Source organism: Malurus melanocephalus, unplaced genomic scaffold (assembly GCF_030028575.1).
Source record: "Malurus melanocephalus ecotype Western Australia unplaced genomic scaffold, MMel_1.1 scaffold_162, whole genome shotgun sequence".
In the NCBI taxonomy this organism is placed as follows: domain Eukaryota; kingdom Metazoa; phylum Chordata; class Aves; order Passeriformes; family Maluridae; genus Malurus; species Malurus melanocephalus.
In genome coordinates, this window is record NW_026623394.1 from 620,020 (window position 1) to 632,919 (window position 12,900).

The 12,900-nt window shown below is 43.3% G+C and overlaps 1 protein-coding gene across 1 annotated transcript in view; it reads left to right on the forward strand.

The window, feature by feature from the left end:
• Positions 1-2,206: 2,206 nt before the first annotated feature.
• Positions 2,207-12,900, forward strand: part of NCOR1 (nuclear receptor corepressor 1) — a 55,334-nt gene continuing 44,640 nt past the window's right edge. Inside the window, exon 1 of the mRNA XM_057371960.1 lies at positions 2,207-2,576. The gene's annotated coding sequence lies outside the window, so the exon portion shown is untranslated. The remainder of the gene's footprint in view (positions 2,577-12,900) is intronic.

The window sequence follows — 12,900 nt, forward strand, 5'->3', positions numbered from 1 at the left end:
GAAAGTTCCGGGGCACGAAAAGGGTTCCCCTCASGTCCCCGCCTCGGGGCGGGGCCGCTCGGTCGCTGCCGCGGAAACGGAGCTCGGGCTGTGCCGCTCCCGGAGATAGGGGGCTCACCCGTGCCGTTCTGGGGATCCCGGGAATGGGTCCTGCTTCTGCCGCTCCGGGGCTTCGCGGGAAACGTGTCCCGGTACTGCTGCCCCAGGACCACCCGTGAGAAGCGGGACCTTGTCCTGGCCAGAGCTGGCACGGTCCCAGCCGGGAGCGGGGCCCGCGGGTGTGCACTGAACACGGGCTGTTTCCCTGGGGAAAGCCGTACTGCCTGATCCTGCTGGTACCTCCACAGGGATTAATAGTGGCAAAAGTTGAGCTTTTCAGCGTACCTTTTATTACTTGCTTGCTGCTTGCTTGCGCCGTGGGTTAAGGCGAAGCTCAAAAGCAGGGCAGGAGGGGCTTATCTTCATACACATTCTGTGGGCTATCCCAAGTGTGGTTTTAAGGGAAGAAACTTTTGGATATGGCTTAGAAGTGAAGTCAGCGATCGGAGTAAGCTGCAGAGCAGAAGGAGACAGGAAGCATTAAAATAAACATGAAACAGTGAATCAGATGCACGATGGCTTGGATACTTTTCCAGACGAAAAGGCAATATGGAAGACAAGTGTACAGAGCATTTGGTGGAGAGTGGGAGCTGGGTGGATTAAAGCATAAATAGTGAAAASAATTCAGAAGAGTTCAGAGGAGCAGCTCAGATCTCACCAGGCGTACACCTGATTTGTCTTCCCTGGCTCTTATCTGAACATTTTTAATTTCCAAGTGAGAGTCAATGGCTTGTGTTGGATTACAGACTGCAAGCATGCACTTTTAACTACTGTAATAACACAATCCTTAGTATAACACGTGTTCTCTGACCGATCCCGTTTGCCACAGGGTGAGCCCCAGCATTTTAATCTGAACCAGTAATTGTGTGGGCACCCGACCTGCACATGCGGGCACGGCTTCTCCATTTAATGGAAATTGTGACAATGAGACAGTTTAATCCTGCCTAATGGTATAYCTTTCCCATAGTAAAACTGACCACAGATTCATTTGCGCTTTTAGCACAGCCTAAGTTACACATTTGCACGTACAACGCCGTGCAGATTTGAAACTCCTGAGAACGCAGGGAACAAATTACACACCTCTCATTCCGGGGGAGGAATGAACAGACACTTAATGAGACTTAAACCTCTCTCACATTTTCAGAAGTCATTCGTCACCAAGGGCCCGACCTCAGGGAGAGCGCGGGAGGCACCGCGGACGGGCGCGGGAAGAGCCCTGAGGGACCGGACGGGCTCCGGGCGACACTTCTCCCGTGAGGGGCTCCCGAGGCCGCGTTCATCAGCACRGGCCCGTTATGGGTTATTATCAATTTACATCGGTCCGGCGGGGCGCTGCGGCTCCCCGGCTCTCCCAGCCCGCGGCAGCACCGATTGCCCCTCACGGGCCGAGCCCCGCTCGCCTCATGGCGGCCGCGCCCCCCCCGGCCCTCAGCGGGAGGGGGAAGGAGCCCCTCCCCGCCGCACCGGCCAACGGTCCTGGAAGGGGCATAGCGCCCTGCCCTCCCACCGCCGCGCTCTCCGGTGGTATCCTTCAGGCGGTAGCTGCTTGTGCATCACCGCGCACTGAAACAGCGGGAGAAAGGGGTGAGCCACCTTGGCCGGTGCGAGGTACGGAGCCACGGCGCCGCGGTTTATTCGGTATCTGKCAGGACCTGGCAGGAGGGGGCGGAGCGCGCGGGGCCGGGGGAGGGGAGGCAAGATGGCGGCGGCGGCGGCGCTGAGGGTGAGGTGAGACGCCGCGCTCGCCCAGCCCCGCCGGGACCCGCCGGCACCCGCCGTCCCGGCCGCCCCCGCGCCGCGCCTCGGTAAGCGCGGGGAGCCCAGCAGGGAAGCCCGGGGGGCAGCGGGCCGAGCGCCTCCGCTGTGAGGAGGAGGAGGAGGAGGAGGGGGAGGAGGGGGAAGAGGCGGGGGCCCGGCCATCCCGTCCTCCTCCCTCCTCACGGGGACGGAGCCCTGTGGGCTCCGCGGGGAGGGCGCTGGAGCCGGGGGAGGCCCGTGGGGCAGCCGCCGGGGGCGCGGGGGCTGGGCGGATCAGGGGCGGGGGTGCCCGGTGCCCGCGGGGCTTTTCCCCCATTGACGCTGCGGGTGCGCGGGGGGATGGCGGGGCACGGAGAGGTGGCCCTCCCTGGGAAGTTTTTGGAGAAATCCCAGAGTATCGCTGTGCTGGGTGCTCATCCTTGCGCTGTGGACAGGAAAAGTGCAAGTTAAAAAAAAAAAAAAAAATTAAAAAACGGTCAGTTCTTCAAAATCGTCCCCTTGGAGGCTCGGCCAGGAGTGCGTTGGTTCCTGAGGATGTGCTGCGGTCACAGCTCCGTATCGGGGGAGCATCGCGGCCGCTGTCAGTGCCGGGGAGTTGTTGCTGATGCTGACGCTGAATTATTCATATGGGACCTGTAAACATCCCCGGCTTCTGTCATCTCTGGGCTGCTGCAGGGCACAATGGAAGTGGCTTTTGCTAGAATTATTCTGGCTTGATGGTAAAGAACTTCGTGCTTGCTGATTTTTTTTTGTACTTGGAAAACCTGTGGGTATCAAGTTGGTTGCAGTTAGGCAGGATTCGAGGTGAATGTATGAACTGTCAGTGTTAGACAGGCTCACGTAAGCAAGTTGATATTGTGCACAATCTGTTGTTGTCCAAAATCTGCTTCTTCATGTTTTGCAGATATCGTCTTAACAAGTCTGTTACCTTTTTATGACTGTAAATATTGGTGTAACCTAAGGCAACTTATTACAGTGGGGATGTCTAGTCCTGAAGACTTGATTTTTGTGGCAGTATTCTTTTATTAATTTTCAGTACAGCACAATAGTTAYGAACTGCTAGGGCTCAGATAGGGATTTTTATCCTAGGCAGTATGATTTGAGAGGGAAAAAACARTGCTATTATAACAAAAACTGTGGTGATAAATGGGATGGCACAGTTTAAATGCCTGAAGAAGTGGACACAGTTATGTCACTGCACACGAGGACCGTGCAGCTCCGTTGCAGTTTTGCACTGGAATTTTATTCCGCAGAATGTTGTTATTCCTGATTAACTAAACAACCTTGACATTTGGAAAGGAAGTCTGTAATATTTGAAGTGGATTTCTAGTTAGCTGAAATCTGGTGTCTTGTGTTGGGGGATGAAAGACCTTCGTGCTTAGCCCAGGGATTCAAAAGTTCAGGGGAAAGAAGCCAACTGCAGTGACCCTTTTTGCGAAAGCGTGGTTAATTTTTYTCTTTACATCGCTTTTCTTTGTGATATGGTATGGGCTGCTGAGAAAAAAGAGTTCTTTTGTGATTTATGTGCAGGATACTTTGCCTGTTTGAAATGCTCTGTTGTTGCTCACTAAAATACCTAAATTTGTTGGTGAAATGTGGGAAAGAGCAGCATTTTTTTCTTGTTTCTTAGAGTTATAATGGGAATTTTTTAATGTGTGGAGAGGATGTTACAAGTGTGTGCTTCTGCAAGTGTTGYTTCTCTCTAGCTTGTTAATCATTGCACCCATTAATTGAAAGTAACTTGAAAAGTAACAGATTGAAATTACATGCATAGGATCAGAATACATTCATTTTACTRCATTGTGCTGCTGCTATTTTGTTCTGAATACACTTTTATCTATAACCACTCATTTTAGTTGCTCTTCTGGGGCATGGTGATCTGAAAGGATCTACAGAACTCTCAAAAACTGTGTTAGAAATAGGAACAGACCCTTAAGCTCCTTTCCAATTCCCCCCTCAAGTTCCYTTCCACAGTTCTTGTGCTCCTCTAACTGCATCTTCTGGGTTATTTCATTTCTCAGTTATAGCCTGGATGAGAGATGCTCGCAGGGAAGGGAATCTGCCTCTGCTTCAGCTACTGTTAAATGCGTGAAAGCAACTGAAAAAAAATCTTCTCTAGTAGAGAATTATGTTTCTTATAAATGAGAAATTTATACTCCTTTTAAGCTCTCTGCCAAAGTTTTGGTGAAATGTTTTATTCCTCTATGTGGCCTTTTGCCCACAAAATGGTTTTAATGAAGGTTATCTTGCATGATTGAAAATATTATTTGAAGTTCTAGTGTGTGCTATGACTTACAATTAAGATTTTAAAAATTGTTGAAGCTGGAAGGGATCTATTCCTCATGCAGGTGCAGTGCAACACAGAAAAATCTTAAGAACAGACTTGTAACCAGACAGTGGTTTCATAATGCAAAAAAACCCCATTTCCTGGATGCTAGTTTTGAACTCTTCAAGTAATTTATGACAAATCTGAATCAGTATTTCAATGTTGGGTTATTAACTGAACTTGGTACCTTCCCTTCTTACTGCAACTGGTCCAGATAAAAATTCTGACCTAGGCAGGACTGCTGTCTGAAAATATTTACTTTGTGATACTTCTACATTATGCAAATAGCCAGGATAGTACTAAATGTATCTTCCATTTCAGTTTCTGTCTCCTTCTGTGATTCTCCATCTAGAAATAAACTTCTGTGAGGTTCCCTTTCCCTTGCATTCTCATTCAGTGCTCCCCCACCATCTGTTAAATCACAGCCTGGGCGTGCTGGGGCTCAGCTCTGAGTTGTGTGAGACAGAGGACTCAGTCTTACCTTGGAGCTGTGTTTCTTCCCAGTAYCCTAAGAGATATTTCCATCTCCTTGCCCAGCTCCACGTCTAAGCCACTCATAATATTGCCCCTCCCAGGCTGATTTGATAAACATTCTCTYTTTCTTCAGGCTCAAGGAAGATGTTGGTCTATGTGGTTTGGAAGGCAGTGACTTCACCTGCTTATGAGTGCAAAGGTTATTTCCAAATTGAGATACTCCATTGGTATAAAGATGCATCAGCCATCTCTGAAAAGTCCTATTGCTCATAACTTTCAGCAGTAAAAAATGCAGAAATTAATTTTTTATGCAGATAGATTACCTGGACAAACTGTTGGCCAGGACTTAAAAATTCTGTGCGTGTTGAAGTGACTGCTCTGGGTAAAACTGAAAATGAAAATACAGTGACAAAGATGCAGAGCAAAAGGACACCTATAAATGAAAAAAGAGGATGTTAAGTGTAAAAGATGCTTAAACGAATATGTTTCTTTTAGTACTCCACTGACGTCATGAACTTGCTTCTGCCTTGTGCTGCAGGGAGGGGGCATTTGGGTAATTTTGTTTTATGTCCTTACGATGTCAGAGAGCTCTTATTCCATCCTGAGCTKCAAACAGCCCAGAGCATTCCCTGGCTGTGGGACACGGAGCACACACTCCATGTGAAACCTCTGCTGGGCTTCCTGGGCAGAGCCCGGGGCTGCCTGGAAAAGCAAACGCTCTCCTGAAGGGATTAAAATGTGTTCACGTTTCAGGGAACACGTCTAACAAATGTGAATATAAATCAGCTACAAAACCGACTGATTCCTGTCCTGTTTGTCAGTGTTAGAGCGTTAACATAGAAGTTCATGACAAGTTCAAGTGCTGTTCAGCAGACGAGGCAGGTATATGATTTCAGATCAGCTGCACTCTTCACTTCAGTAGTATTTTGGAAAAAAAAAAAAGATGAATTAGTTTAAATTATCAAATTGCCTATAGAGTTTTGTCTCATCAKGTTAATATTTTTCAACTCTTACTCTGTTTTTATGGTGTCTGAAATGCTGGATTGACAGAAGGGGTGTCTGGAAGGTGGGAATTCCCATATATAATAATATATAATCAGTTTACACTGATTATGGTTTCGTTTTCTTATGATGTTATTACCCAGAACCTGTTGTAATAAATGGGGTCACTTACCTATTCCATTTTAGCCTTATTTGTATAGGTGTTGGTATTTCATTGTGCTCTCAAAGATCAGACTGAAACATTATTGAAGTTCTGGGTTGTTTTTATTTTGTTTTACTCCCAATCTGAAGGATTTTTCATACCATTCATAGTTCAAGATCTCTTCCCATTCTATGCCTTTTTTTTGTGATTTGGAGGCTGTTGATGAGTCCCGATTGGAGTTATATCTTTATATATTGTYGAATTTCCTGTGAAATATAGTATCTTAATGTAATCACAAATGTAGTAACAATAAACTTTGTTTCCAGAGGGCCCTGGTGCATTTCCTGTGGAGTATCAGAAGCGACCAAGGCATTGCTCATAGTTACAGTTAAAAAAAAATGTTATTTTAGCCTTTTTGTATTTTTTAGTCAAAAGCTAGACTTGATTTTATCTGAACCCAGTCAACTGAGAGGAATTATGAGGCTGATACTTGGTTTGCCCTGACCCTTTCTTTATAAGTGTTTTCTCTTACAATCCATCACAGTTTGTGGATTTAGTCAGTATGGATTAGTCAAGTTATATTTCCTTTTCCAAATCAAGGCTGTTTTAAAAGCTGTCACTACWGGTCCACTTTTGATAGTCAATGAATTACAAGAAGATGCTGGAAACCTAAAACTGCGACCACAGAATTTCTTGGATACTAGGTGATGTCAAAAGCAGTTTTACCTGCAGATGGATTAACAGTGGAGAAATAAATTCAAGTGCAGGAGCTGTTCTTAAACTGTCTACACTTTCAGTCCAAAAAAGAAGAAAAATTGTTGTTTTGAGAGAATATTTTATGCATAGTGTGTGATGCATATGAAGTTTGAGGTATGGTTATTTCTAAGTCATAGATGAAATGTGAGAAAAAAGGTGAATTGGAGCAGACCTCAGTGAGTTGGTGGACACTGACTCATGAGTGAGGATGAGTTGCTGAGGAAGGTTTTTTTCACAGTTCTTATCACTGTGGTTTGTGTAGGATCTCTTGAGTCTCTTGCCTGCTGCAGGCGGGTGCACTGAAGGATGCCTGGGCTGGTTTCTGTTTCACATTACAGTTTTCTGGGTGAAGTTTGAATGCTCCAGTTAAGGTTTAAGAACCACTTGAGTTACCCCTGTGGTAAGAATAGGGCCCTTCAAAAGGGTTGAAGGAGATGGCTGGGATTTGGGAACTGCTGGAGTCACCTCAGAAAAAAAGCTGTCTCCCCTTGKGAATGAGGGTCCTTATCTGTGAAGTGTTTGGGCTTTGGACATTCAGTTCTGGAAATTTGAGTTCTTTGGCTCATTAAATTTTTTTGTTGTGTGCATCAACTGCGTATTTGCCATATTGGGACWACCAGGAATCTGGTGTTCCTTGGAAAATGCCTTTAGGAAATAAGCTATCTTTGTTTCTATGACATACTTTTAAAACCAGAAAATGCTGTAGTGTTTGTACCCTTCTTAGTTTTAAGTCATCGCTCCGTGGTATTTTTAGTCAAGGAAATGTCTACATCCTTAATTTCCATTTCTGAAGGGAGGACTTCCTCCTACCTCTTTTGGCTGGTTTTGGTGTTATTGTGACCCTCCTTGGCAGAAGAGAGCTGGATAGGCTCCATAGCAGGGTGTAAGAGCTGGTTCTCCATGAAAATCCTGGAGGAGGCTTCCTCTCTTAGGGATTCTGTGTATCCCAGGTTGTTGGTAATTGGTGAACGGATKCTGGAAATACGGATTCTTATTGGAAATGGATCTGCTCAGCATCCCCCAATTTTTTTTTTCTGATGGGGCAAGTGGGTAATTGATCAGAAAATTCACAAGATGTTAATGTAATSTTAGTTTTTCGTGTTATGTTCCCCCATATAGTGTCGCAAAGTTATGTGTGGCCTGGTCCTGAGATCATGTATTAGCAACTTTTCTTTAAGATCATAAATTACAGGAGGGATTAAAATAGAATTTCCAGGAGAAGAGTATCTTGTCAGTTGAATTTGATCAACCCCATTTTGGTAGAGCACAAATTCTATTTGTATTTGTAGCAGCAGAGAGAGAGAGAGAAACTTATTTAAAGATGAAACATAACAATGTGCTCCTGTGATAGGGCAAGAGTTTGGGTGTAAATTACATGTGTAAGGATACAACCAGTTTTCACCTTTGAAATGGCAACAAAARTCGCTTTGAATGAGTCTTTAATGCTTGCTTAATACTTAATGTTCTAAAARCTATTACTTGAAGTACTTCAAGTAGCTGGCAATCTGTGAATGGGGAATCTTCTATTAAATTATGAAGTATAAAAATYTATTTTAATTTTTTGGCTCCCTTGATGGAAATGGAAAAATCTTCCGAGTACAGARTCAATGTGACATCTTGAATTGACAGCTGTAATACTCCTTAACTTGTGTCACGTCTGTAATTGGCTAAATTAAAGTTTACCATGTGTCATGGGGAATATGTCAGGCTCTGTACAGCATTGTGAGTTAATGCTTTGGATGTTCAGAAATAAGATTATATTGTTTACTGAGGGAATTGCAGGGTGTGAAAAGGGTTGAATTCAGWTGTTTGCCCTTTTCTTAGCATCTATTTTTCAAATGCTCCCATTGCTTGATTTATATTATGTTAATAATTAATTGAGATAATGTTGTTCAGTGTTGGTAGTAAAACACAGCSTTATAGATGTAACTTTTTTCCTGTATTTCTAGCAGAGAKAGAAATASTGRTTTTTCCATCAATAACCTTGTRAGTAGAGGGGATGCAACTGCGTGARATTAAAGTTCTTGGGAATTTATAGTGTATTTGGGAATTTCTGTCTGTCACAAAAGAAAAAAAGGCATTTGCACATGTGGAATTGTCATGGAAAGTTCAGTAGTTAGTTGTTCTCAACTTGGAGAAAATACTTTCATTGTTTCTATTCATTCCAATAGCATATGTCCGTGTGCTTTGACTGCAAGTTTTTGAGTATTCTGCAACATAAAATTGAGTGAAAAAAGCAAAAAAAAAAAAAAAAATATTAGAGAAAGTGTGGAAGAGGCCCTAAACTTTGAGGATGATGCCCGTGTTATACAGAAATCAGAAGTGCAGTATTCTGGCACATATTTAAATGACCATTACTCAACTTGTCTTTCATTTTAGTGTTGACCTTTGAATATTTTTTTGCTTGTAGCATGCAAAGAATTTTTCTTCTTTTGGAGGGGGTGCCCAACAGATTTTCATACATCTGTAAGCTTGGATATTSTATCTGGAATCCACGTCCTTCGGTTCAGTTTTAAAGCACAGAATTATCTGAAATCTGCTCAGGCATCAACCTTCTGGTAGGTTCTTGAATGAAAACCTTCTATCTTTTACGATTGTCCTAGCTATTGATTTTGTATCTCACCATCCCACCCCACAACAGTCTGCAGAATTTTGTAGTTACACTTTAGGTTTGACATAGATCAATTTGAACCCCAACTTCATTYCTTTGTCACTACATTTTGCCATCTGAATAACTGTCGTATGACTTTGCTGATAAGTGCACACTGAGGAGTGACTGAAGGACTAATGACTGCTCTGGAAGTGTCTGGAGCTTTTTTAATGAAGATTTTCTACACTGCTAAGTCAGTCTGAGCTTGCAGCCCTACTGTTAATGTTCTGAGCAGTGGGATTTCAGATGGGAGATGATACCTAGCCTTGTACTGGGTCCAGTAGTTTGAATAAATGACTTTTTCTGAGGAAGTTGGACCCATTAAGGTGTTTTTAGAAAGCTGTCAGGAATGGACGTGTTAGTATTTYCTGGTGTATGGCATGTATCCAGGATGCAAAGTTGATGTTTTTGTTTGAGCATTTGAACAGGTTAATGATTACCTGGTAAAACAAAAATACTACTAGCAAGATTTGTTTTGCAAATCTAGCAATACACTAAAGGGCTTTACTTAGGTGACTCGACTTTTAATTTTATATTATTTTATGTGAGTTGAAGCACTGTGTCTTGAAGGGTTTGTAATTCATGAAATCTGGTTACTGTGCACAGTTTAATAGGTTGGTCCATAAATACAGCCTGATTTTGTTTTTTTCCRTGAGGTAGTTTCATTACCATTTTATGAAGTGAAATCACAGAAATAATTATTCACCAGTATTGTTACCATGCTTTGGATAAAGCTTTTCGAACCAACTGCTGAAACACTCCCTTCACTCTTCATTTTCTCGCCAGAGTAAACTTTGAATAAATATYCCTGAATTAATTTTGTGATTCATTGTAGATCCCCTGTGCAAGGCAGAGCCTCCCTTGCTCTGCCATGGGTTAGTTACATCAGAGCTCAATTTACTAAAGCTGCTGATTTAAAAACAAAATCCCCCAACTCGGGTTAGACTGTAATCTCATTCTTTGCACTCTTTATATCACACTTAGTTTGCTAAAAAACAAGATGAGGAAAATTCCCAAAAGGATGTGAAATTTAATTAGCAAATGTTGGTTAAGCACTTCAAGATGGCACGAAAATTACTCCAAATGCAGAAATGTCAGCTTGTTTTGGATAGCTGAAGGAAAATTGAGTCTACCCAGGAGACTGGTCTTTTAGCCATGAAAGTAAGAGTTGGAGACAGGATATTCCAGCAAGTGGCTGCCCRGCCGTGGAGCAGGTGACTGCCCTGCCCTGGGACAGCTGACAGCAGGTCCCTGTGGCCACGCAGTGAAGGGGTTTGGGGAGCTGGCCTGCTAAAAATAGGCCCAGCTTTTAACCTGCTGTGTTTTTCCAAGTGAAGAACTGCTTTACTCTGCCAGTGCCTTCAAAGTGCTGCAAGACTTGAGTCTTATTTCTGATTCAGGCTTTGACTGTTTCCTAGGGAGTCTTTGATAGGTTTTTTAACCTTTCTGTGACTCATTTTCCCACGTCTGCTGAAGATAGTTTGTACTTTTGCTTCTGAAGCATTTTGAGTTCTGGAGATCAAGCTGAAATTACGCTGTGATTGTTGCGTTATAATATTCAGTTCCAAATTATTTCTAACTTACTCAAAATTCCCTGCATATGGTGAATGAAAGTGTGAATGGTAGATTTTAAGGGAATTCTGCATTGGATCTGTTCAGTAGTKTGAGCTGGCCTAAGAGAGAAATATCATCATACCTTTAGAAATAAACATAGTTAAATCATTTCCTTGCCCGAGAAGCTCAAATTAACACAAGGCCAAGTGTCTCTTCATAGTTCCTGAATCCATTACTCTTTTCATTGCTTTTTCTCCCCCGGATATCTTCAGACTTAACTGCTTTTTTTTTTTTTAAATTTCTTGTTCATGTAATTTTTACTTTTTTAATGTTATCCATTTAATGCTATGCTGGGTTTTCCCATCTGTTTTGCCGTAGAGTCTGGGAATGTCAGTGAAATGGGRCATTATAGTACAATATCTGGGTTGTGAACTGCAAAACATGAAATAATGCTTTCTGCCCCTTCTAATTGTCAGTGTTTGGTGAGACAGTTTGCCAGCCTGGTTGGCAGCTGTATGAAAGTATTCATGACCTAGCTTTATTTTTGTGAGACATGAGGCAGAATTCCAAAGTCTGTAACAGCTCTTTAAAATGTTTGTATATTTAACCTGTGAAATTTGCAGAATAATATGAAGAGGTACAAAAATACTTKTCTGAAAAATAGAATCTTGCTGTCATTGACTGAGCAGAGTTGGAAGCTGATTTCTGGTGGTGTGGTTTGTCAGGGTTGCTGAAAATGAAGATGAGCAGCCTCTGTTCTGGAAGAGGAGGGGGATCTAGCAAGAATCAGAGAGGCAGAGAGGGTTAATAAATAGGGAGGAACTTTAAAGAAGGATTCTGGTTGGATTTGGGTAGAGCAARATGAGGTTTGTCATGACTGATGAAAGGATGCAGCAGGGAGGAAAGCCCGGATGAGGTTGTTTACAGTCTGCACACACAGTTACAGTTTTATGCAAAAGGATGGCTGTATTTAAACATAATCTGGACCTATGGAAATTGGAGAGGTTACAGCAGGAGGCTGGCACTGCCCTCACTGACCAGGAGCTGGATTGATGAATAATCTGTGTCTGCAAATGTGTGAGCAGATGCTGAAGGGAGAGAGGCAGATGCTTTTGGCTGACAGGTCGAAAGGTTGCCTGCAGAGAAAYAGGAGCTGAAGTCAAGCACTTACATCCACAATTGCAGAATTAAGGTAGTAAAACAGGGAGAGATGAGCAGAATATCGGTAGTAATTCTACTGACAAAAATTGGGAAAAAATCCCTTCCCCTTCCCTAGCTCCCTCCCTCCCCTTCTCCCTAGAGAGGATAAACAAGCTCATACTGTAGGAGCCTGGGAGATAAGGGGGGGGTCTGCAGGGCACAGAGAGGGGTCAAATCAGGAGAGTGTGCAGGCATGTGGATGTGTCTGTAACAGGAAAAGGAGGCTTAGAGGGAGGGAATATTGTGCTTCAGTGTCATTTTACATGTTGTATTCCAGGGTTGATTTTGCCTTGAAAGGAATGAGATCCCGTGCAGGATCCCCATCCTTYAGTTCCCTCCACACCTTGTAATGCCAGTATGTGACCACGTGMTTTCCTCTACTGTTACCCCYTTATCTCTGCTGTTGTTGTGCCAGTTCCCTTAGGGAAGAGGAAGAATGATCCCCCATCACCAAAAACTTCATGTTTTCTATTTCTCCTCTCTGTGCTTCTCACCTGTCATATTGATAATGAATATAATCTCTGCCTTCCTCTGTTGGCAACTTTTCTTTGTTTCCCTTTTTTAAAAAATTCCATTATGAGCACAATCACACTTGCAGTTTTCAGTAGGAAAAGCAGCAGATTCAATGTTTTCCTGTATATTATGTAAAACTTGTGGGTTATGAGTGGGTTTAAGTTGACATTTTTGGATGGATGCAGGATGTRCATTCTTGTGCTCCATTCCCTCTTTCTCATCTTCCCATGTCCAGTGCAGGATCTGGAGAGACGATCACGCCCTCTCACTGCAGTTGATTGTGAAAGGTTTCAAGATGAACACAAACCTAATACTCTGTACACTGAAGTTCTTGTGAATGGAGAAGTAGCTTTTATAGCATCGTAGAAAGTGAGTGTGGCTTGAACTTTTAGCACCTGGGTTAATGATCAACTTGTGGGTTTCACT